The sequence below is a fragment of the Artibeus jamaicensis genome, unplaced genomic scaffold, assembly GCF_021234435.1.
Source record: "Artibeus jamaicensis isolate MK-2021 breed Jamaican fruit bat unplaced genomic scaffold, CSHL_Jam_final scaffold_537, whole genome shotgun sequence".
Taxonomy (NCBI): Eukaryota; Metazoa; Chordata; class Mammalia; order Chiroptera; family Phyllostomidae; genus Artibeus; species Artibeus jamaicensis.
In genome coordinates this window covers 32,540,431-32,565,960 of record NW_026522047.1, presented here as the reverse complement: position 1 = coordinate 32,565,960, position 25,530 = coordinate 32,540,431, and the positions used below count along the sequence as shown (strand labels likewise).

Below are 25,530 nucleotides of genomic sequence, written 5' to 3'. Positions count from 1 at the left end.
TCACAAGATATCCAAATTTAAGCTGTAGAATTAAGAAAACACGGAAGAAACAAACTGGATACATCTGAAAAATCACATTGCCTGAGCTAGTAAACAAGCTTACTCACCGATTCATAATCTTTACAGAGATTATCACCACCATGCTGCATACAAGTCCAGCCTCCAGACCGCACTTACATTTCCTGCCTTAGCAGAAAATATCTGAAGATGCAGGCTGTGATTTGGGTTAAAAGAAGACACAGAAATCTCACCACTAATCACAGTATCTTGGTCAATTTTCTGAGCTAATATCCTTTCTTCTTGTAATATAATCTCCACATCCTGTCTCTATTGCTCATGAATTTTCTGAGCTCCTGTGGCTTTTAGTTGTTGAAACACAGTATCTTCAAAGAACAGAACAGTCCTTTAAAAGCACACGGAGACAGAGAGCAGGATAACAGCTAAGGGTGGGAGGAGGTGAAGGGGGTGGAGGGACAGAGAAAAAGGAAAAAGGACTCAACATGGACAAAAGTGCAGTGATTGTGGCAGGGGTGGTATAAGGGGACTAAATGGTAATAGGAAAGATACAATAACAGCATTAATGGTGATTAAAAATAATAATTAAAAAGCAACATGGAGAGATTTCATTTTCATCTAGATTTCCCCAGAGAATTACATTTGGTCTCCTGTCACAGGAACCTGTGGGCCCTTCATTAACTAGTTCACACACCACCAGGTCTGATCAGAGCTTTATGAAGTCCCAGTATCTGTTCATGCAAAGACGATACTCTCACATTATCTCTAAAACGGTCCTGGTAGAGAGACTTGGGATCTTACGCTGACTTCACTTACCTCTCTGTCTACACTTGTGTGAACGTGTCCTGTACGGCCAAAAAAAAAAAAAAAAAGCAGATGTTGCCTGATGGAAGCATTTTGCATAAATAATATGTCATTTTCATCGAGCAGTCAATAAATTCACTTCCTTACAGCAACATTCCCCCTCAGAATGATAGAACCCTCAACTTTCTGCCGATATAAATATTTTTCATAATGAATGAAAACTGTCCAATATTAAATTTAAGTCTTAGGTGATTGCTACATCACCCCCAAAGACTTGTGATGTATGAATAAAGCAAAAGAACTTCCAGCATCCAAAGACAGCAGTTTTAACAAGGTCAAACAGGCTTTACTGGAGAGTAAATCTGCATATATTTCAAGCGTAAATAGCAAAACACAAGCATTTTGATAACATTTCATATCAGTGTCATGTCTTTACTAAGGTAAATTGTCTGTACATTTTTTCCTCTTGTGTTTAGATAAAAACAAACTAATCCTAGAGATACCTGCATGAAGTCATTTCCTATAACTGTGGGTTAAGAAATTAAGGATTAACTCCCTGCCTAGAAACACACTGAGTATGCTGAATAAAATATAAAAACACTGGAAAAGCATCAAGGAGCTAAGAAGATGCTAGGGAAATACTAGCTCAATCTAAAGGGCAAGTCTGAACACAGAGAACAGAGGGGCACTGAAGCTCTGTACGTCTGAAGCTTGAGCCACTTAAAAACTTTGAATTTCAGTTAGAGGGTGCATGTGGAATGAGAGGGACAGAAATCTGAAGTTCAGGGTCTGTTCAAGGTAGAGTGTCTATTAGGATACTCTCCTCATATTAAACTGAGGCTATGATAGACACACCCTCAAGGTAAGTGTGCCACTTAAGTCAAAACACAGCCCCACACTTCCTGATTCATTAGGTCTGGCATGAGGCCCAAGAACTCCCATTTCTCACAAATTCTCTGGTGATATTGATATAGGGGCTTCAAGGACCACAATTCGAAAACCACCACTCTAGATGAACATGTCATTACCCAAGGCCACAAATTATTTCCACAAAAAAATAATTTGCAAGAATAATGAAGAGCATATGATTAAAAAATAAATAAGCACTCGAGGAAACATCATGAGCAAATATCAAAACCAGTGCAGCAAGACATCAGATACTGGAATTATCCGTCACAGATCATAAAACTACTATGCTTAATTAAACATCTATGGCTTTTTTAAAAAGTCAAGCTTAAAATACCCTTAGGAAATAGGACATTGTAAATATTGATGTCACCGATTTGAAAAAAGATGCAAGTAGATATTCTGGAAATGAAAACAAAATAAATGGTTTTAACGACAGATTAGAAGAAGCTAAAGGCATAATTAGTGAGTGGTGTGCAGAGAGAAGGAAGAATCCAGATGAGAAGTCAGGCAGCTGTAACCCAAAGCAAAGTCGGCTCGCTGCTTGTGTTAGTAAATGAAGTGTTACAGGAATAGGGCCATGGTCTTCCATTGCCGTGTCTTCTATGACTGCCAGCAGCCCAAGCTGGGGAGGCAAGTGAGACAGCTGGGAGGTAAAACTTTAGGAGGCACTCACTCTCAGACACATGGAAGTGCCAATTCTCTACTCGCCCAACCCTGAGAGTGAGGCCCTTTTTCAATTTAATCCACAGGCGCTCTCCTGCCCATCTTCACCTTGGCCTTGGAAGGAGGCATGAGGGGGCTTTCCGAGTGGTATATATAAGAAACTCTTCATTTTTGCCCATAATTTGTGCAATTTTCTGTATTTCAATTTCAAACCTTTTAAAGAAATGCTCTTCTAAATCAGGGGGAAAAGTAACAAAAATTAAACACACTTTAAACTCAACAATAATGAGAATACTATGCATCAAAACAAGTGAGGCAAAAACAGCACTTCAGTGCGTGTGTTGGAGAAGTAGGTAAGAGACAACTGCGGTCATTCAAGCACTGTGTTAAAGGACAGCACATCTGATGGCTTAGCCCTCCTCCTGAGCAGAGTCGCCCCCCTTACCTGCTGTTTCACATCCCATCATTTCCATTGCCCAGAATCATGGTTCCAAAAAATATTAAAGTCAAAATTCCAGAAATAAACAACTCATAGTTTCTAAAATGTGCAGCGTCATGAGTAGTGTGGTGAAATCTTGCACCTTCCCACTGCTTGGGACGGGTATCATGCCAATGTTCAGCATAGCCATGCTGCATACACTCCCGGGCCGTTAGTTACTTAGCATCTGTGTTGGTTATCAGGTGGACGGTCACACGTTTGTGTTTAAGTCACCCTTACTATACTTAATGATAGCCCCAAGGCATAAGAGAGATGACGCTGGCAATTCAGGTATGTCAAAGGGAAGCCGCAAAGCGTTTCCTTTAAATGAAAAGGGAAGTACAGCACACTAGGATATTGTGAAAGAGAGAGACCACATACATTTTATTATAGCACATTAGATAGAAAAATAGAATAGAATAATTATTCTATTTTTTTTAGCTATTGTTGTTAATCTCTTAGTGTGCCTAATTTATAAATTAAATTTTATCACAGCTATGTATGTAATGAAAAACACATAGTATGTATAGAGTTCAATACTATCCAGTATCCTACTTGCGGTTTAGAACATATTCCCCATATATGTGAGGGAACTACATCTTACAGCATTCATTCATTCAAATTGTGTCCATGTACCCAAAGATACATGTACAAGAATGCCTTCAGCTGCATCATTACACTCAATAGCTATGAAACATGAATTATAGTAAATAGCATAACCATGAGCAAATCTCATAAGCATAATGTACAAAAGAAGCAAAGAAAGTAATATATATCATATCATTCCATTTATATAGAATTCAAAAAAGGGCAAAACTAAGTCAGAATCAAGCATTTTCTCAAGGTACAGGGCAAGAATTATGGCCAAGAACATAAACAAAGTGAATTTCTGTTGTTCTTACAAGAGCTTACTTCTTAATATGAGTGAAGGTCTCACAGTAGTTACTTTTTAATTATTTATTTAATTGTGTATTTATTTCTATGCGCTTTTCTGCATATTTTAAATTTTTTAATATTTAAAAAATTAAAAGGAAAATTCACATTGGGTAATTAACTGAGTAAAAAGGGACTAAGATACTCATAACTCTTCCATTTAACTATTGACTTTCATTTTGTTTCTGAAGTAAGGCTATTATGCCATCAAATTATCTAACAATATGTTGTTTGCTAAGGTCCCTGAGAAACCTGCTTCTGCAAACAAAAAGAATATACACAAGTGGTCTGTCAAATGGTCATTTTAATAAATGGGGAGGAATCAACAATTACTATGGAAAATGCAAAATGTATACAAAAGCAGAACAGTATGATGAAATTGTATCTACCACTTACCCAGCTTCAATATTTACTGATATTTTGCACATACAGTTTTAACAAATAACAAACATTTTGATTTTATTTATTTATTTTTTAGAGAGGGGATAAGGGAGAGGGAAAGAGAGGCAGAGAAATATTGATGTGAGAAGTACCATTGGTTGCCTCTCATATGCACCCTGACTGGGAACTGTACCTGCAACCCAGACATGTGCCCTGAACAGGAATCAAATCTGTGACCCTTTGCTGTGTGGGACAACACCCAACCCACTGAGCCACACAGGTCAAGGTTAAACAATATTTTTAACATCACCAGCATGATACCATTATCATACCAAAAGTCCCACTAATTCTTTAATATCATCAATATATGTTAAATTGTTCTTGGTTATTTCAACAATAACTTACATGGTTGTTTGCTATGAGTCAGGATGTAAATAAGGTCCACACATTGCATTTGATCATAAGGCCTCTTGAGTCCTCCATGATCTTATGATCCTCAGCAGCCCACTCATGTTCTTTTTTAACGTCCTGGATATTTTATAGACACCAGATCATATTCATTGTAGAATGCCCCATGTTCTAAGTTGGGCTGACTATTTCACTGTAGTGCTGATAACTCTTTCTTTAGCTGTCTGATTTTTTTTTCCTTCTAGAAGTATACAAACTTACCTTTTACAATGTCCATGGGCAGAAACCAATGCTTTTCTGTGGCAGCATCATCCTGTTCACCTACACATGAAAACTCAATTAAATTCATCTAACAAGACATAAAGATCACTTTCAAAACATTTATTCAGTTGCCAATGGTAAGATCCAAACCATCTATTTAATGCAATAATAATTGCATTACTATATATCTAAATCTAATTACAGAAAAGACGTAAAATTAATGGACTTTTGAATTCATTATTTTTAGGATAATGAGCTCTTTTCCAATTAACTATTATTCCTAAACCCTAAATCAATCTTCTCTGCACACTCAGGAGAGTCTCATCTGCAGCCCAGACCCCTTCTTTTCTAGAGCAGAGTTTCTTGTTTGTGGACCACTTACTGTGTCTCCGCTGAATTTGTGGGATACCCACTGAGACATATGGAGAAATGGTGCAGTCTTTTAAATGATAAAGTGTATAACCAGACTTTAAATTAACAATATTAAGAATATGTTGTAGCACTGAGATGGATTATACTATTTGAAATTTAACCAATTTATTTATATCTGGCCTAATAATAAATATGGCCTAATAATAAATAATAAATAAATAATAATAAATATGTTATATCATGAACTAGGTCTCTTATCTAGCTGTTTACTTCATTTAGCCTTTATTTCTACCAAATCATAAATCCTTAGTTAATAAATACATCCCCTAAAATTAGTCTGAATGTTTTATAACTCTGCTTTATAGTTCTGGATTATTTCAAACAAACATAAAATTACATTTGAACTATTGGGAGATTTCGTATTGAATGCCATGACCCTAGCACTAAAAGATGCTGGACTGATTACCACAAGACTCATTCATTCCAAAGAATTTGAGTGGGCAGGGAGGCACAGACTGAAAACTTTTTCCAATGCTCTTTTTCATTTTTATTTATGGAAAAGGTTTCTTTGTTCTATTACAGCATGAAATTTTATTTTTGAAAAATGTATCATAGTATGGCATTCATATTTTTTTAAGTCTGACAAGTGAGGAAAAAATTCAAGGGCTGGGGGAAAAATCACATTCTTGGCATTTAAGCTGTCTGAACCAATTTAGACTTTTTATGAAATCCTGTTGTCTTATCACCAATACTAATATCACAGTTTCACTAAAGTAATAAATTCAGACTTTTCAAGTTAGCAAGTGTATTTTTTGGTTATGTCACAAAGCAAAAACCCCTGAAATCAGAGAAATAGACCTTAATCTTTTAATGGTGCTGGGCTCTTTAAAGAAATCTTATTTCTCATTTCTCCCAGGAGCAACTTTCCCCTTGACAACTAGCATACTCCAGAGGGGAAAATGGAGTATGATTTTCACTTCCAGCCTGGGTATTCGAATAGCAACCTGAACAGTGAGATGCTCAATGGCTGTGATTACTCACATTCACAATGCTTTCTATTTACTTGAACATGAAGTCCAGATTGGGCATGTTGCCCATTATTGGCTGAAGAAAAACAGTATTTGACATTTAAATGAATACTTTTTAATTTATATATCAAAACCTTACTTATGACAAATACATTGATCAAAATTTGTCAATGATATCAAACACCTTTATCCACTTCAGTTAAAAAGATTATTTCCCACACTGAGACTTCTTTCCATCCATTACTCAAAGCACTGACCAGAAACGCAGATATCTGCTCTTCCACAATGCATGCTGCTGACAGCTACCTGATTCTGTCTCCTTTCCCTGTCTTCTTTGCACAATATGTTCCAGTCCTACAGCTCTTTTTGCTCTTGCATGGAAAGGCCCAGGTTTTGGTTGCCTCAGTGACTCTGCAGGAGCTTGTTCATACCTCTGTCTCCACAAGAATAGAGGATGCTTCCCTCTGTCTCCCATGGCTGCTTTCTTTTCATACTCTGGACCATAGTTAAATGTCTCTGCTCACATGATTTATCCTAAGTTCTCACTACACACTACTACACTCCCACTTTACTATCACATGCAGAGGGACATCAAAAAATATTTGATGATCTACAAGCATGAGCACCAGTCAGAAGGGATACAGGTTATGAACCACAACTATGGCTCTTTTGGTGCATGATTGTTGAACAAATATCCTGAAAACATTAACCTCTTCTGTTCTCATCAGAGTATTTGTCACTATGTGAAATTAATCTTCATGTGGCTGGTCTTTCCTTACCCCCCATAAGAATGTGAGCTCTATGAGAGTGGAGCTTTATCCACCACTAAATTTCTAGTACCTAGAATAGAGTTGGGCATATATCAAGTGTTCAATACAGATTACGGTATATTCCTGGTTTTTCTCTGAAGAGTACTATTTGAATGTGCCATTACCAATAGCATTGGATTATCACTCATAGGAAAACATTACTTCGTTACAGTTCTAGGAAAAACTCAAAGAGTTTGCCAAGCAGATGACTGTACTTGGTTGAAAACTAGATGCTGCAAAATCATCAGTGGTTGCCTGCCATTGTTTGACTTCACCCAACAGATCTGACCAGTCCTGACCAATCACCAGACGCTGATCACTCCTACTGAGGACCAGCACTGGGCCGTGGACCACTTGTTGTTAAACACTTTCTGTAGACAAAAGTTCAACTCAGGTAAAAAAAAAAAAGATTTTTTTGTAAGAGAAAAGAAATGTAGTAGTAGTAGAGTTGATTGTATTTGGCAACATATTGAGTTTCGGATTAAGAGAATAAGAAGGGTCAAAGATATAAGATAAAGGTATCTTTATCTCTAATATAGATATATATAGAACCTCCAATATATTCAATTAAAAAACTAAAAAATAAAAAACATCTTGTGGTTCTCAAAAAATTAATAAATTATCTATATTCATAACTTGAAACAAAAGAGAAATGAAAGAAAAAGAAAGAAAGAGAAAGAACAAGATTTTAACAGAAGTAGGCAAAACCAATTGCAGAGAGAAAGTCCCTCTGGGAGAAGAGATGACTGCTTTAGTTTTGGGCCTTAAGGCTGGATATATTGACGATGCATTCCATTCATCTGAGTAAAGACAAATGTATACAGTAGCAAAAGCAGAAAGAGGACTTGTGAAAGAGACTGTAGTCAGAAAGCTAGATTTTGGAGTCTTCCACATGGAGTTTTGGAGTAGGTAATATCATCAAAAGATAGCATCAAAGGGAGGGCAGTGAAGGCTGAGTGAGTGCTGGGGATTATTTTCTTTAGTCCCTGCTGAGAGCAGGAAAAAGCACTGTCAGAAAGGACATAAATACAGTGTGTTTGGAGGAGTGGGAAAGGGAGAACACCAGCGCAGGAGGGAGGACACATTTGAAGGAGTGGGTAGAGGCTTTCTTGTTTTCTCCTCCCCATGTCCACATTCTTTCCTCTTTCCCCAGATTTGCATCAGCCTGCCCAGGGCTCACACTTTTTTTTTTGAGGCAGTATTAGAGGAACATACAGAGAATAGAGAATAGGGCAAGAAAAAAATTAGTGAGCTACCACACAGCTGGGGTCAAGGAGAGATTTCAGGTTTGGAAAATGAGATGCTCCAAGCAGTACAAGTGGTACTTGGAGAACAGAGAGTGTACTTGCTGAGTACTAGGTGGGGTTACAAATGAGTGACCTTTCATATTCTTGGAGAAATATAAGGGAGATCAGACTTTCTTTGTAATTATTTTGTTGCTCTCCTGGGCTTATTCTGTGCAGCTTTGTGACATGGGTCTCACAGGGCCCAACTCTCATTAGAATTGCTCTAGTCCTTCATGAGCATAAGTCTGCTAGATGCCACACATGGTTAAGTACTTTACACACACATCTTATTTAATTCATAAAGCCATCCTGTAAGATAAGCGTTATTACACCCATTTTACACGTAAGCAGACTACAAAATCAGGGATGAGGAGAGAGGAAAGCTAATCTAATTTGGTGAAAGAATGGTCCCTGTTCATCTCTGCTAGGAGAATTCCAAAAAACTGACCAGAGAAGCAGTCCGACATGGAAGCCTCAGCTGTTGGGCAGTAAGCAGAGGCGTTATATCTGACACTGAAGATCAGCATCTTGGACATAAACAGATGTATTCCAATCATGCTGTTACTAACTATTGTCTCTTTCAAAAAATCTTTCAGCATCAGTTTTGTCATGCATATAATGGTGATAACATTAGTACTCATCTTTTTCCGTGAATGCAGGTTTTAAATAAATTAATGCTTGTAGAACACAGCACAGAGTTTGGCATAAAGCAGGTCAATAAGTTTTAGCTATTACTAATTATAGAGGTATTAAGAGCCTAAAATTAGCCCTGGCTGGTGTAGCTCAGTAGATTGAGGGTGGATTGTGAACCAAAGGGTCCCCTGGTTCAATTCCCAGTCAGAGCACATGCCTAAGTTGCAAGCCAGGTCCTCAGTGGGGGCACATGAGAGGCAACCACACACGATGTTTCTCTCCTTCTTTTTCTCCCTCCCCTCCCCTATCTCTAAAAATAAATAAATAAATAAATAAATAAATAACCTTAAAAAACAGATCATTAAGATTAATTTCATCTAAAAAGAAAAAGAGCCTAAAATTGACCCCAAGATTTGGTAAGCACTCAATATTGGTAACAATTTAATAATGTTATTGACCACACACTAACCTCCTAGCATCTTTGTGAGTTAATATTGAATAGGAAAAATGCTTTGAACACTAAATGGCATATGATAATTAAATATAGGATTAAAATTTTTATGAAATATCTTACGTGCAATCATGGTCAAGAATAATTTTTATAGAATCATATAAATGTCAGAATATTATAAAAATATGTCTTAAAATCCTGCTTGTAATAATCTAAGCTCTTGAGAATGAGGGAAGAAAGCAGGTACTTGAGTATGAGATATTTCTTTGCAGAATATTTCTGTGTTCCACCCAGGCCCTGCACTCTGCCTTGAACAGGAAAGGTACAGGTCATGGTAAGTATATTTCATGTCAAACTTTTACTAAATCGGAGATAATTAAATTTTCATCAGAACAAATAAGCTGGAAAATAGTTTGATTTATGTGATTGCCAAATCTTCATAATATAATGCAGCTGAATAACTAGCTTAAACTGATAAATCAGTCAAACCCAATCTTTAGTACCTGCTTCCTTAGCAGAGAAAAGCCAGGCTTGTTCTAATAAGCAGTAATTTCTGGGGTGAACAGAAGGTGAAGCAAGGACTGAAAGAGGTAAAGTGGGGCATGAAGTGCTCCTTTCCTCTCCCCCGTTCTCTCCCCTCCCCTCTCCTCCCCTCTTCTCTCTCTCTCCTCTCTCTCACTCTTTATGTATATATCATATATAACAGTATGTGTAATAAATTTCTCATCCACAACTCAGAAAAGCAGAAGTCCATTTTGTCCAAGAAGAAATTTATCATCACTATCTATAAATCCAGAGACTTGCACACCTCTGGTATTTTTATGTTTCCCTTTCTGTTCATAGTCAATAAAAACATCTATTTCCTGAAAAAAAACAAAAGTCATCAGAGTAGGAGAAAATGCAAGCCAGAGAAAAAATAATCTATGAAAGCAATTTCTTTTAAAATGGAAAAAGAGATGGAATCAAGAATACAAATAGAGGGATTCTTTTCAGTAAAGCGGGCACTACTTTTTTATATTTTGCTCAGACACAGATGAGAAATATTTCAGTTACACTTGACATTTATTAGGTGTCTATTACCATGTCCCATACTCTCTGTATACTGGAATTAGAAATGCAAATAAAAAATTGTGCCCCCCACAGGAACTCATAATTTCATGGGAGGAGCAATCTATTAAATTAAACAAATAAAAATAATCCCTTTATGGAATTACACAATGATAGAACTAAGAGCCAAAAGCTATGGGAACAGAAATGACATTTGAGTCCACCTTCAGGAACAGGAGAAAAACATTATAGAACAACTAACAATTGCTTGTGACCAAAGTAAAAACTAAGATTTTGCCAATAGATACATTGTAGAAAGGCAATTCAGGCATGGGAAATGTGAGCAAAGTCACAGATGAATGAAATAAAAATGAGAAGAAAATCATATGGAGAACTTGATCCAGAAAGAGGTGGATAATTAAGAGCTGTGTTCCCTTACATATGGGTGAAGAGGTGAGGGGATTAAGAAGTACAAGTAGGTAGCTGCAGAATAGCCATGGGGATGGAAAGTGCAGCATAGGAAATGGAGTGGCCAAAACTTATACACATGACTCACGGACATGAACAATGGTGGGGGGATAGCCTGAAGGAGTGGAGCATGCTGGGTGGAGGTAGGCAAAGGGGGGGAAATTGGGATAACGGTAATAGCATAATCAATAAAATATAATTTTTTAAAAAGGGTTGTGTTCCAAGGCCTGGTGTCCTCAGTCAAGAGGGAAGTCTATACTGAAAAGGGCTCAGGTGATAGCAGGAGCTGTGGAAGGTGAGGCCTATGAGGAGTGGCAGCTACTCTTCTAACAGCTCCCGAATCACTGCCGCACGGAGCCACCGGAGCTCAAGTTCCTCACCCAACCCAAAGCTGAGGCCCATTGAGGCCACATGCACACACACCACATATACACACATGCACCCATGCACACTTACTTTGGGCCTTAGCTAATATGCTCTTTTAATATATTTTTAAACCTTTCCTACAAAACTAGTCACAAAAAGCAAGAACGGTAAAAATTATATTCTTGTGCCTACTATCCAGGTTCACTAATTATAATCTCACGGTCAGTCTAAATGGATGGGCTTTTAACCTCTTTTACATTTTAAGAGGGCTCTCTGCAGGGACTTAAACAGTTATATAAAAGATGACAAAAGTATTAAAGAGAAGGAAAGCTATTTGATGCCTACAACAGCACAGAGCTGCTTACCTGGGCTATAAAATATAAAACCAACAGTTTCAGAATTCTCTTTCGAATATAAACAGAATTAACTATGAAGGGAACACAACAATTATATTCAACAATTATATTCACAAAAGATTAATTAAATTATAGGAGCTTCAAATTCTCCCAAAAGAGTGTTTATATAAGCCCTGAATTATTTTTTATATCAGTACAATTTAATACTGGAATAGGTTTCTATGGGAAATTATTAATTTCCATCTATAATGAACATTAAAAATACCAACACCCATTTATCTTTGGAACATGGAGCTTTCACTTAAGTATCTTTCTATCTTTTCATTTATTTGTACACTAAGTCAAACTACACTACATGGAATTCAAGTAGTTATACTGAATTATAAATGATTTAATGCATTTCCAGTGCACAAGTGTATTATTTATAATTTGGTATAAATGCAGTTAATTTGCTAAGGATTTACATGCAGTGCAGTGTTATATTTTTATGGGAAAAAACAATCAATTTTATCACTGTTATTTTAATCAGTTTATGAAATGTATCTTTCATCTGATTAAAACAACCTTCAGCCACCACTTGGTACAAATGGGCAGACCGTCCACCGCCCCATCTAACTCAGCAGCTGAGAGAGAGCTGAGTTGCTACTTGTTAACTGACGCGGGGACTTGTCTGTCTCAGTATCACCTTTCTCCCCTTTATGCAACTTTTCAATCCTTTGACCACTCTTAACAAATACGACCTAACGCAAATTCTTGTGATATCCAGATACATATCCCGTTAAAGAATTCTTACCACATCAAATTTTTATCAAATTATTTGAAAATGTTTTCTTTCTCTTCCTCTCTTCAGACATTTTGTGAGTTAAAAAAACTACCCCACTGTGGCTCATAAATGTTCGTGGAATGGTGGATGTCTATATGCATCAAGATGGCAATGAAAAAAGTGAAGAAAGGGGGCAGGTCATTTCAAAATAAAATTATGTAGAGTAAGGAACAACTATCAACCTCTAAAACCTCAAAACTCCCCTGAAGTTCCCTTTAAAGTTATTTTCATCTTTCTCAGCATCATTTGGCAATTAATCTTTTTTTCCTCAAATGTCAGCAAGTAGGACAAAATTTACTTATTTGCTTATTCACCCAAATCCAATGTTCATTCAAAGCTGAGCACTGCACCGGGCTAGGGGTGTAGAACAGTGAGTGAAACCAGATATGGTCCCCGATTTAACAGAGCTCCAGAAAAGAGACATGAATCAAATATTTTCATTTTGGTCCTAGTTTTTAAAGCAATGAGAATCCAATGAAGTATTTTAACTGTGAATATGTGTGATGAGTGTGTGGGAGGTAAGCATGTGTAGAGAAGGAACATATTCAAACTTGCATTGTCGAAAGATCACACTAGATCTAAGGTGAAGAATCTTAAAATTCATTCTTATTAATTTTTACTTTTTTGTTTTATTATCTTTATCTGTTATGTTCCCTTTATTGTAAATAAAAGGATTTTGTCTATATAGTATGTACCGAATTGGTTTATTCAGGCTAGCCTAGAAATCTAACCAAGGTTTTGGCATTGTTTGCAAGACACAGTACCATGCAAGTACCGAGTACTTTATAAAAACACAGAAAAATGAGCATGTGAATGTACCCCCTATTTCTTTAGATCATTTCCTAGACATTTTTATATTCCTCGTGTTTTTAACCAGTATTATAAAAAATGTCAAAGGTCTTCTTTAAAAAGAAGAAGATCAAAGATATCAACAATAAAATGGTAGTAAATACATATTTACTACCGTGTTTTTGTTTTTCTTCAATACTCATATAGTGTTCCCAAATCCAGCAAAAAACCACAAGTGTTTATTATTTTTTTGAATATGGTATTAAATTGATCCAAATAACCCTTGCTTCCTAAAGAGCAGGCCTATATTTAAAGATTTTTTCAGTTACATTTTATTGTTTATGCTGTTACAGTTGTCCCAATTTTTTCCGCTCTGCCCCACTCCAACAGACCCCCACTCCCTCAGGGAACCCCACACTGCCATCCATGTCCATGGGTCATATATATAATGTGTGTATATGTATGTATGTGTGTGTACATATATATACACACACACACAGTCTTTGGTCTTTGGCTGCTATATTCCCCATGAGTATTCTGTAACAACCAATTTGCACTCTTAATCCCTTCACCTTTTTCCCCCATTGCCCCAACTAACCTCCCCTCTGGCAACTGTCAAAATGTTCTCTGTAACTATGATTCTGTTTCTGTTCTACTTGTTTGTTTATTTTGTTTTTTAGATTCAATTATTGATAAATATGTATTTACTACCATTTTATTGTTGATATCTTTGATCTTCTTCTTTTTAAAGAAGACCTTTGACATTTTTTATAATACTGGTTTGGTGGTGATAAACTCCTTTAGCTTTTCCTTGTCTGGGAAACCATTTATCTGTTCTTTGATTCTAATGATAGCTTTGCTGGGTATTTTAAGACAAAAAGGACCAAAATTTACCCTATGCTTATACTATACTTATAACAATGATAACTACAACATTTGCTAACTATAACTACTTATGGACTGTGTGAACACACACAATTATCCATTCTAACGACTAAAATTGCAAAGTTGTTTCCATAGAAACATAGAGCTGTAAACTTCTGAAGAAAAGGAAATATGTTTTATTTATCTTATTAGTTTAGGGACTAACAAAGGACTTAGAACAAGAATCTGAATGTTTTTTATTTTACTGCAAAAATGTCTTTCAGTAACAACTTCAGATTAAATTGTACTATCCACAAATTAAAGTTTTTCATTGAAAATACTATGTAAAATAGTTTGAAATAAATTTGATGACTTTTAGGTCAAATATTTTTAAAACAATAAGCATTTAATATTGTTATTTAAGTTAGATAACAATATCATGAAGAAAAGCAATGAAATGAAAATAAATAAATAGATTTAATTACATGAGTGACCTTATCACAGGTATACCAATACCCAAGTTTGCCAAGGCCTGAAGCTCTCAGGGCCCAAATTGGGAAAAATCCAGGAAAACTGGGACATTAGTCACTAAATAGTTACCATACATAACAGTAAGTGTCAGCTGCCGTTCCTGTTTGAGACTCTTTGTCTCTGTTTTGATTATCTCTTTATTTCATTGTAAGCTTCCTGAGCAAGAATGAAATATTACCACTAAATTTATGGCCTCTGAGATCCCAACACTCATCTTCGAGACTACAATTCCCTCAAGCTCCAGTTTGTTACCAGGTTTGGTAACTTATTACCTGAATTATTTATGTTTTCTTTTCTGTTGTTTTTTTAACAGTTGCTCAAACAGTGGAGGACTTGAAAATCTGGACATTCATTCCCATCAAACAGCTTTTAACAGAATGTAGGTGATTCATCAGCCTCATAGCCAGACAAATTTTCAATTTTGTCTGAATCCATGGTTATAGGCGTAAGGATATCATGGAACAAATTAGGAAGATGAAATGTCCATAGTGCCTTTTACCACTTGGAAAACAATAATTAAATGGAAAATGTTACTGTTATACTTACCTCTCAGAATTCATAATGATAGCTGAAATGAAAAGAGAGTAACAGGAATGCACTGAAATAAAACAGGGGGGAAAAGACAATGAAAGTATTTTCTAATTAATATATTTTTTTAAAAACTGAAAATTTCCAGGTTGACTCAATATGAGCTTCCAGCTATGTGCAGGCTGGGAAAAACATACAGAGAGGAGAGGGGCTGGCTGTATCAATGATGCAAGAAATGTCTGAACCAGCAGAGAATTTTTTAGTTTATTTGAGCCAAATTGATGACAATTGCTAGGAAGCAAAATTTCAATGGGTTGAGAAGTAGTCCAGAGAATGGCAGGCAGTTTTACAGCTTATTTTATACATTAGAATCAATGGCAGAGATGTGAGGGAGTTACATGACCCCCTGGTGGGAAGCCCCCTGTGAGGGAGTTACATGAAGCCCCCTGGTGGTAGACTGGGGGGTGTGGGAAGCACAGCAGGGAAATCTCTGAGATTAGACAAAGAGTAAACTGGAGATGCAAATACTTCTTTCGCACTGGTGGGTAGAGCATAGTTAACGATGAGCACACAGCCTGTAGACATGTCATTCAGGAAACGAGATAATACTGAGGGGCTGTGGTCTCAGGCTCTGGTGTGAGGCTGTACCCTGAGGGGTCCAGGAAAAGGGAAGTACTGATACTCCAGGGGTATGTTACCAGAGATGCAAAAAGACAGCAGACAGCCTCACTTATGGTAAAGATTGGCCTTTGTCAAGGAAGTTACAGGCCTAGGATGTGACTTGCCACCATGACCTGCTTTTAATTAGAAATTTTTATGTTCAGACCATCCTATATAGTCATTTTTGGTTTGTAGGGCCCACCATGCAAGCCTCCCCTGAGATTATCAGGTTTAGTATGTGGTCCCTTTGTCACCCACAGATGTTTCTAACAAAGTTTTTGTAGGGCAAGATTATGGCTTCATAATGAAATGGGGAGTCACAATACACTGAGACAGCGTCCAATAAAGATTACTTGGACTTGAGCCATTGAAACATCTTCTTTTTTAAAAAACTACATTTGGACTGAATTGCATTCTTATACAGTTTCATTGAATAGGATCAAAACAAGCAATAAATTATCTACTATCTTTCTAAAAACAACAAACATTTAAAATGGGTTCATTCATCTTTTCCTTTTTCTTATATGAAAATTAATCAAAACACAGCAGGTGCTTTCAGTGTAAGCCTTGGAGCCCCTGATCTATGACAGCCATAGACAGAGATGACAGGGGACATGAAGTAGACAGTCTCCTTGAATGTCACTTTGTATATGTTATTTGAAGGATGAGCGTGGTGTCTCCATTTGTCACATTTAAATGCCAGATTGGTGTTGTCAAATGTGACTGAACTTTCCAACAAAGCAGAAGGATACAGAGGGAGTTAGAAAGCAGCAAATACATGACTAGGGAACTTAATTATAAATAAAACAATCTGCGTATGCAAATACCAAAGAAGCGTGTGTGTGTGAAACTGAATCACTGGCAACTTTAAAAGTTTATTTGTGCTTCTTCAACATTCTGTCCCACTGTGTACTTCATGGGAATGTATTAAGTAAGTTAAATGAGAAAATAGACAGTGGTACTCTTAATGCCCCTTTAGAGTGTTTAAGCTACACAAATGCTGTGTGTTACTCTAACCAGGGCTTTGTCAGTAAATTTTAGCTCAATTCAAATTTTGAAGCTCACCTTCCACCTAAAAAATAATTCAATCGCCTCAGTTAAAATACAATTAATTTTTTCGGAAAATGTGCTCCACAATGGGCACAATTTGTTTAATATTCGAGAAGCTAACATTTAATTAAAATTGGGGGTATTTTTGAAAATAAAAAATCATTACAAAATCATATATATACAAATCAATCAAACATGAGTAATGAACTACTCTTAAAAGTTATTCTTCTACTCAACTATAAAATCATTATCCTAATTATGTGAACAATAAAGATTGTGAATGTGAAGGTTAAAAAAGATGTACTAAGCCCTGGCTTGTGTAGCTCAGTGGATTGAACATGGGCCTGCAAACCAAAGGTTCATGGTTCGATTCCCAGTCAGGGCACATGCCTGGGTTGCAGGCCAGATCCCCAGTGTGGGGCACTCGAGAGGCAACCACACATTGATGTTTCTCTCCCTCTCTCCTTCCCTTACCCTCTAAAAATAAATACATAAAATCTTTAAAATAAATAAATTAATTAAAATTTTTAAATGTACTATTTGAAATGTCAATAACAAAAGTTTTGTTAAAAATAAAAATTCTCATTAAAATATTCTCTTGTGATTTTATGAGCAAAGTGATTAAAATAATTCATTATTGACTATAAATATATTTATATATTATACATATGTATATATTTCTAAATAATTATATATAATATTTAAATAATTCTTTTAAACAGAATTGGGGAGCATATACATGAAAATGCTTTAAGGCCATGAGGCAATAAAGCCTAGTGAATGAGCTGCTTAAATAGATGTTCTGGAAGCCAGCCAGAAACAGAACAAATAAACTTTGCAGAAGGGTGTCCAAAAACAAATGCAAGATAATTTCAAAGCAGAGTTCAAATCCAGTCCATTGGAAATAAAAAACAAATGATAGACAATTCAGTATGTAAGGACATGAAAGCTATTTGAAGATGTTAAATTAACCTGACAAAATGAAAAGACAAATGTAGCAATAATTTTTCCTCACTGAAAAAATGCACGTTCCATTAACAGAAACAAGAATATGAGTCTGCTATGCTAAACCAAACCAATTTGGAACTTTAAGAATAGAAGCAGAGAGATTCTTAGATCTCAAAAAATATTTAGACTCACAAGTGTTCTGCACGCAATAATAAATGGTTGGAAGAAAAACAATCTTGATTAACTATTTTTCATAAAAATTTTTCATAGAAAGGTTCTACCACAATCATTCACATTAGCAGTGTTCATTATTTAAAACTGTGAACACCATAGATTCAGTGAGAATTAATGGAATTGTTTAAGAATAATAAATAGTACCAATTCTTATCTATTTCTCAAGTGGAAACAAAATGCATAAAAAATAAAGTAAATAATAAATTGATTTTCTTATTAGCCTTGAACTGGGGTACACCTGTAGAGAATGTAGGTAATATGAAGTAAGAAAAGAAGTAGGAGCTGTGCAGTACTAGTAAGAGGGATGTGTAACTTCCCAAAGGCAATCAGCCTTCCGTAGGAAAGTATTTGTTGAGCTGATATGTCTTAGAGTCAATTTAATACTGGTTTCAGGTTTTTCTCACTGCATTTGAGCAGCAGTTCTGAAGCCAAATGTTATAGGGTGGGCACATCATAGGGTTTAGAATTACATAAGACTGAGTTGAAAGTCCAAACCCAGAACCAATTTGCCATGTAAATTTAGGATTATATCTTTTCTGAACAAACTTCAATTTTCTAATCTGTGATGAGATTATAATATCAAACTTGCAAAAACATTGTGTTACTATATTAGTAAGGGTTCCCCAGAAAACAGAGCCAATGGGACATGTAAAACATGTGTGTATGTATGTAGAGATAGATATAGCATTTGTTATCAGGAAGAAATTGGGTCAAGCAATATGGAGGCTGCAGGTGGCCAAATGTAGACCCAGGAAAGTCGATGGTGTAGTCCAGTGCAAGTGCAAAGACCCCACAACCAGGAGAACCAATGGTAGAAATTCCAGCCTAAGTTCAAGGGCCCTTGTTTCAGCCCAGGGTCAGATCAGCAAAATTCTTTCTCATTCAGCCTTCTTATTCTATTCAGGTCATCAACTTATTAGAAAGGGCAATAATCTGCTTTGCTCAGTCTACAGATTCAAATATTTGACCAATTATCTGGCACCCCAAGACCCAGTATTCTTGACACTTATAACAATAAAATAATAGAGGAAATGACAGTGTCCTCAAATATGGTAGATGCTCAACAGGTTTAACTCCTGTGTATAGTTTCCAAGCACTGAAGTATATGAAGCATGGGCCCTCTAATATTGCTATCTAACATGGCTTTTAGAGAATAGAGATCTCACGGTTTAATTATGAAACTGAGATTAATCAGAACCAGGCAAAAGGAAAGAAAAAATAGTTTAGAAAACTGAAAAAGTGAACGTGACCTTAGCGACCTTTAATATAGGGCATTAATGATATCCCAGTCAGGAACAATAATAAATTTACCAGTTAAAACAAAAACAAACAAATAAAAGAATGCATTTATTACATCTGGGAATATATAGCAAAACAGAGTCACATAATCTCAAGCCCAAGTCTTCAGGGGTAAGTCTTCATATGTTAATATATTGTCTCTCTCCACAGAGAGAATGGCCTTAAATAGCTTGAAATCAAATCTTCCATAAAGTTGCAAGGAGATTCTAGAGAGACTTATCAAGGGAAAGAAAAAAGTACATAAAGTGGTTGTTTCTCCTGAACACAGTTGAAATGAGGTTGAGAAGAAACTCATTTGTGGTTGAGGTATATTAGCCCAGAGCTGAGGAAGCCTCTATCCCTCACATCAATTAAAAGTGACAGCCTCTGCTGGAAGAAACACGGAGAAATAAAGTATATGATGCTTCTTCATTACTATGGGAATGGGTTAGGTGCTTCAAATGATACTTTCTGCCTTTCGTCCTGATTTAACATGGCACTCATTATCACGGGATAAAGCTCCTCTCACTTGTACACTGTCATGTAAATACTCATGGTTAGAGGTTAGTGTGGCTGTCTTACCCAATTATTTTCAAAAACCCTTTTTAAATCTGCCAATTGCATGGCTAATTAAGAGAAGTTACCCAAACTAGTGAGTGTAAAGTGTCCACTAACTCAAAGTAGGGGAGATGGGAGAAATAAATCTATCAGAGCAGTGCACCTGTAGTTATTACATCCATGGCAATGACAACTAGGATATCTGGGGCCCAAAGTGCTCTGAATCCCAGAGGCAGCACTTTAAAGATTCATTCCCTGGTAATGGCTTCTTCTCAGCAAGGTGCATCGAGCATGGAGTGCTGAGTCATTCTTCTTAAATTGAACAGATAGATTACAAATGATAGTTGGAAAGGACATCGGAGGTGGAGGCAGCTCTTTATCAGCTTATAATTTAATTTTATGAACTCATTTGATGAGTTTTAATTTCCTCCTTTCAGAGTCTTATCTGGAGAAGCTACTTAATTTATGCTGGCCTTTGAAAATTGTACCAGGCTTTCTGTACTCACTGATAAATACATATTCCACCATCTTACATTTATATAGAAAATACATCATGCTTTCTTATTTCTAAAATTAAACATAAATCTAGTGAAATTTTAGTTAAAAGCTGGTTTATGTTTTAAAGCCCATGAAATAAGATACCAAGCTCTATTATCTTTTAAAGGAAGACAATAAGTTACTACAAATTAAAACATGTTATTTTAGTAGCTTATTCCCTGTGAATACAGGGAATCTCTGTATTCACAAACAGTGCTTTCCTGAATGTGTATGAAGATCAGATTACTGAGCATAGAATAAAAATATACTTTTAAATTCATAGCATATTTCAGTCTTATTCTTGAGGATACAGAAGACTTGTCACCATTGCTGCCTTTAGCCATTTAATTAATTACATGTTGTATATGTTCAAGTCACCTGGATAGAGGACTTGAATTATAGTTATGTCTGTATAGCAGTTGACAGGTTTCAAACATATTACTTTTATCTTATATTATTGATCCAGAGAATAAGAGAGAGCCAGCCCTAATATAAAACTTCACTTTCAATTTCCTAATCTGCAAAATAAACTTAATTGTAGTATGTCTATATGTCTATTGTGAAGTTTAAAAGGGATAATCCATCTAAAGCATTTTGCATGTCCAGAATACATAAACTTCTCAATGAATGTTGTTGCAGTTATCGATGTTACTAAGAAAGCTTCCAATAATCTTTTGACCCTACCAGGATGTAGCATCAGTTATATCTCCTACTTCTCTCTTTAGCCCCATAATAAGCTGTTTTTTCCTCATCACCTGCCAGAAATTTTATGGTAAATCAGTAGAATCACAGTCTAAATTTTCTTACCCTCTCTGCTTACATTATACCCAAAATTCTTGTTAATTCCGACTTTCTGCCTACTCCATATATGTCTGCACCTGTAGTGTAACTGAATGGAGATGACAACAACAACACACACACACGCAGCATTCTAATTTGCCTAACTTTATAGTCATACCCACATACCTCAAGTTAGCTCTTAATAGAGCCCAGAAATCCCAGTATACTTCCCCTGGCCCTCCATTCTCCAAGAATCTAGTCAACAATTGTATACCCTCCTTTATGTAAATCTCTATGCATCCTTGTTATCTTCACTCTCCTTCAGATCTTTGTTCAAATGCCAACTTGGCCTTGGCTAGTGTGGCTCAGTGGGTTGAGCACAGGCCTGTGAACTGAGGGGTACCCATTCAATTTCAGGTCAGGGCACATGCCTGGGTTGTGGGACAGGTCCCTGGATGGGGATGTGTGAGAGGCAACCAATGAATGTCTCTTTTGTACATTGATGTTTCTCTCCCTCTCTTTCTCCCTCCTTTCCCCTCTCTCTAAAAATAAATAAAATCTTTTAAAAATGCAACTTGGATCAGTAATAATCCTATGATGCTATTTAAAATTATGATCCCTGCCCTGGCTGGTGTAGCTCAGTGGATTGAGCACGGGCCTGTGACGCAAAGGGTCTCCAGTTTGATTCCCAGTCAGGGCACATGCCTGGGTTGCAGACCAGGTCCCCAGTAAGAGACACATGAGAGGCAACCACACATTGATGTTTCTCTCCCACTCTTTCTCCTTCCCTTCCCCTCTCTTTAAAAATAAATAAAATATTTTTAAAAATAATAAAATAAAATAAAGATCCCTACCCAAGCCTCAGAATTCACCCTCCTTGCCTCACTCAATATTTGTCCCAGTACGTAACTCTGTCTAACTTGCCACATAAGCACTTATTTCATAGGCACACTGTTGTCTTCTGTAAGAGAACGTGAGCTCCACAAAGACAGAAATTTTGCAAACAAAACCCACTTTATTTACACATATATCTCAATAGCTTACAACACTGCCAGGATCATAATGGGTATCTTCAATGCATACTTGAATGAATGAATCAACATAAAAGGGACATTTTATTAAGGTAGAAGGATTAAGAAGTACAAATAGGTACTTACAAAATAGTCACAGGGATGTAAAGTACAGCATAAGGAATATAGTCAATAATATTTTAATAACAATGTATGGTGCCAGGTGGGTACTAGAAATATCAAGGGAACACTTTATAAAGTATATGACTGTCTAACCACTATGCTGTATACCTGAAACTAATAAAAAATAATATTGAATGTCAACTGTGACTGAAAAATCGAATTTAAAAATAAATAAATGAACAAAGATAACAGAAAAAGAATAATTTCTTTAAAACGGATAAGCAACTGGAAAATCAAGCAGAAAGGTCCTGTTTCCTCAGTGATGAGGAAAGGCTGGGCTGAAGGTTAACACTTGGTCAGGGAGCAATAACGGGTCCCTTCTGCCAAGGAGAAGGACACAGGGTAATAATGACCAGATAGAGACCAACTGGCGAGAGATTTTGGAGTTGATCAACATCTTAGGTGGACATACCTTAGAAATGCTCTGCAGGTTGATCAGGCAAGCTGTTAGTGTTGTCTCTGTCCTGGGAGTAGAACCTGGGGAGAGAAAAAGCAGTGAGCTAACAAGGGGCTGAGTTCTCCAGAGCTGTGGTAGAAGCAGTGAGAGCAAACACAGGAAGCCTGCCCCTGCATCGCCCCCACCTGGCCTCAGAGCGCACAGCAGCTGCGACGCAGAAGAGACCAGGAGCGTTCTCATGAAGACGCAATCACGTGATGTGGAAAGGCCTTTGGGACAAATGCACTGGAAGGCCTCAGATTTAGCTCTGACAACACTCAACTGTGCGACAAACATTAACTACTTGGGGCTGAAGTGGGGTTTTTTGCTTATAAAAGAGCTTATGAATTTAGGCATATTTGTTCTCAATTTCTTTCAATACTTTCTACATTTTTATCTTGGAAATAGAGTTTTCAATCTCAGGCCTCTGCCTTTTTGACCTAAGATTCATCTGAAGATAAATTACATAACCAACTGGGAAACTGAAACTGGTCCGAATTCTATGGTTTCCTACAAACTCCCAAAGTCTATCTATAAAACCTGAAGTATGCCTAGTTTTCAAAAGTTAATACTTATTTCATAAGTGCCTTGTGGGATGTTTAAGGTATATCATCTATAAATTAATTTTTAATGTATATATCTATGAAAAAGATGAGTTGGTGAAAAAAATAGAATAGCTTCTTCCAATGAGAAGGATACCATACAAGTAGAAAAACTAGGAACAAAAATTTTAACTATTACTCAAGGGGATTTAGCAAAAGAAATAAAGGCAGAATCCAGTCTGTCTGGTTGACAGAGAAGAGAAATATACTAAATGAAATAACCTGGCTCGTGGCACCAGTGAACCAGACTCGAGTGCCTAAAGCAGGGAAAATGCCCAGCCACTCTCTGGGGACCACTCTGGTGAACCCTCATCTGCCTCTGATGCTCAGTGTCTCCAACACCAGGCCCAGTGCAGGACTCTCCATTCCAACATCCCCAACACAAGGAGTGTGTCAGCTACCACATTGGTCAGAAGGTCAGTTCTCCCAAGCTCAGCTCCCTGCTCACATTTCCGCCCCCCCAAAACCACATTGTCTTCTTATTGGTAGAACCTAAGCCACATGTATAAGTTAATTAATGAAAACATAGACTAAAGAAGATATATATATTATATTATATATTTATATATAAATGCATATGATTTATAATTCTCTCCAGATCTAAAAACCATTTATCACTAAATTGTGCCCTTGGAAGCTATTGACCACATATTTATATTTTAGGATCCCAAATTGACTTTTTCCACTGCACTGATTTTTTTTTAGGATGAATAAGTTTTATCTTTTCCAGTCATAATCATCCTTACATATGAGAAGATTAAATCTATTTAAAATTAGCTTTAAGTGCATATGTAATACATGAATGCATTCTTCTTTAAAAACAAAACAAAAAATGGGACATTGCTGTCACCACAGTCCATCACCCTCAGTCTTGGCCTCTTCCTCATCTCTATGGAAACCACCATTACCCATCTGGTAAGTTTCCTTCCAGATAGTTTCCACTCCCACTTCCCTTAAGATCTGAGCAACTGAGCCAGTTATTAATTCTATGGCTGAATTAGACAAGTATTGATTTTTATACCAATGGACTCAAACAAAAAGACAGGTTTTTCGAAAATAAGGGTTGACTAGTATTACATTTAGAAAACCACTGGCTAGTTTAAAAAGACACTGTCCCACAATCTCATTTTTGACAAAAGTCCAGATATTTTTTTAAATGTCTTCTGAAACTCAAGCAACCAATTTTATTCGTATAATGCTTTAATTTATCATGTGTTTAAAAATCAAACCTGTACTTTCAGGCAAGCCACTTACATAGTTAAATTTACAAATATAAACCTTTGATGCTATAACACAGTACCAATTTCTCTTATCTAGAGACTATTTGAAAGATGCCACTATAAAGGGATCTCCAGTAACTCATGTCCACAGAAAGCACTGTCTCCATTACAGAACGTCAGGGGAAAATACTATGTTTTGCTCTCATGTGTCGTATTCCATAGATGACTACACTGATCATAGATAATAGAAAATACAAGTTACTCATTGTAGTACTGACTGGAAAAGGAAGGGATAACGTATACCTATGTGTGTTCTGTGAGAGATTCATAAAATGTGGTGGATCCACAGTGAGACTGTGGGGCTCAGACCCTCGCTCTACCACCCAGTAGCTATGTGAGCTGCGACGATGGTTGTGCTCTCTACTATGGCCCTCTCAGCAGTGAGCACACGAGTAAGAGGACTTATGTCATGGAGCTGGTGTGAAAATTAAAGGAATCAATCCATGTAAGGTATCTGCAGGTCTTTGGTATATAGTAAGACTTCAATAAGTGGCATTTATAATTATTGTTATTATTATTACAATCTTGTTATTAGTATTGTTACAAGCAGGTTTCTGTGAATGAAAACATTATATCACAAACTCATGTATCTAATGAGTGAAACTCTGACTTGCATATTTGTAATTTGCTAGGGTCCTCCTGGCCGAAGTTTCTTAAGTTTCTTAAAAATTTCTTAAATTTTTCTTGAAATGTGCTTGTACCCTCCAGACCAAAAAGAGCTGCAATTCAAACAGCCCATGTTATTTTCTGAGAATCTTTTCATACTCCTTT

The 25,530-nt window shown here is 36.5% G+C and overlaps 1 long non-coding RNA gene across 1 annotated transcript in view; it reads right to left on the bottom strand.

Moving 5' to 3' along the window:
* The window catches only part of LOC119056574 (uncharacterized), a 332,875-nt gene that overhangs the window by 109,391 nt on the left and 197,954 nt on the right, over positions 1–25,530 (bottom strand). Inside the window, exons 7-8 of the long non-coding RNA XR_005083906.2 lie at positions 22,854–22,918; positions 4,853–4,912 (exon numbers count right to left, since the gene is read on the bottom strand). This is a non-coding gene — a long non-coding RNA (uncharacterized LOC119056574). The remainder of the gene's footprint in view (positions 1–4,852; positions 4,913–22,853; positions 22,919–25,530) is intronic.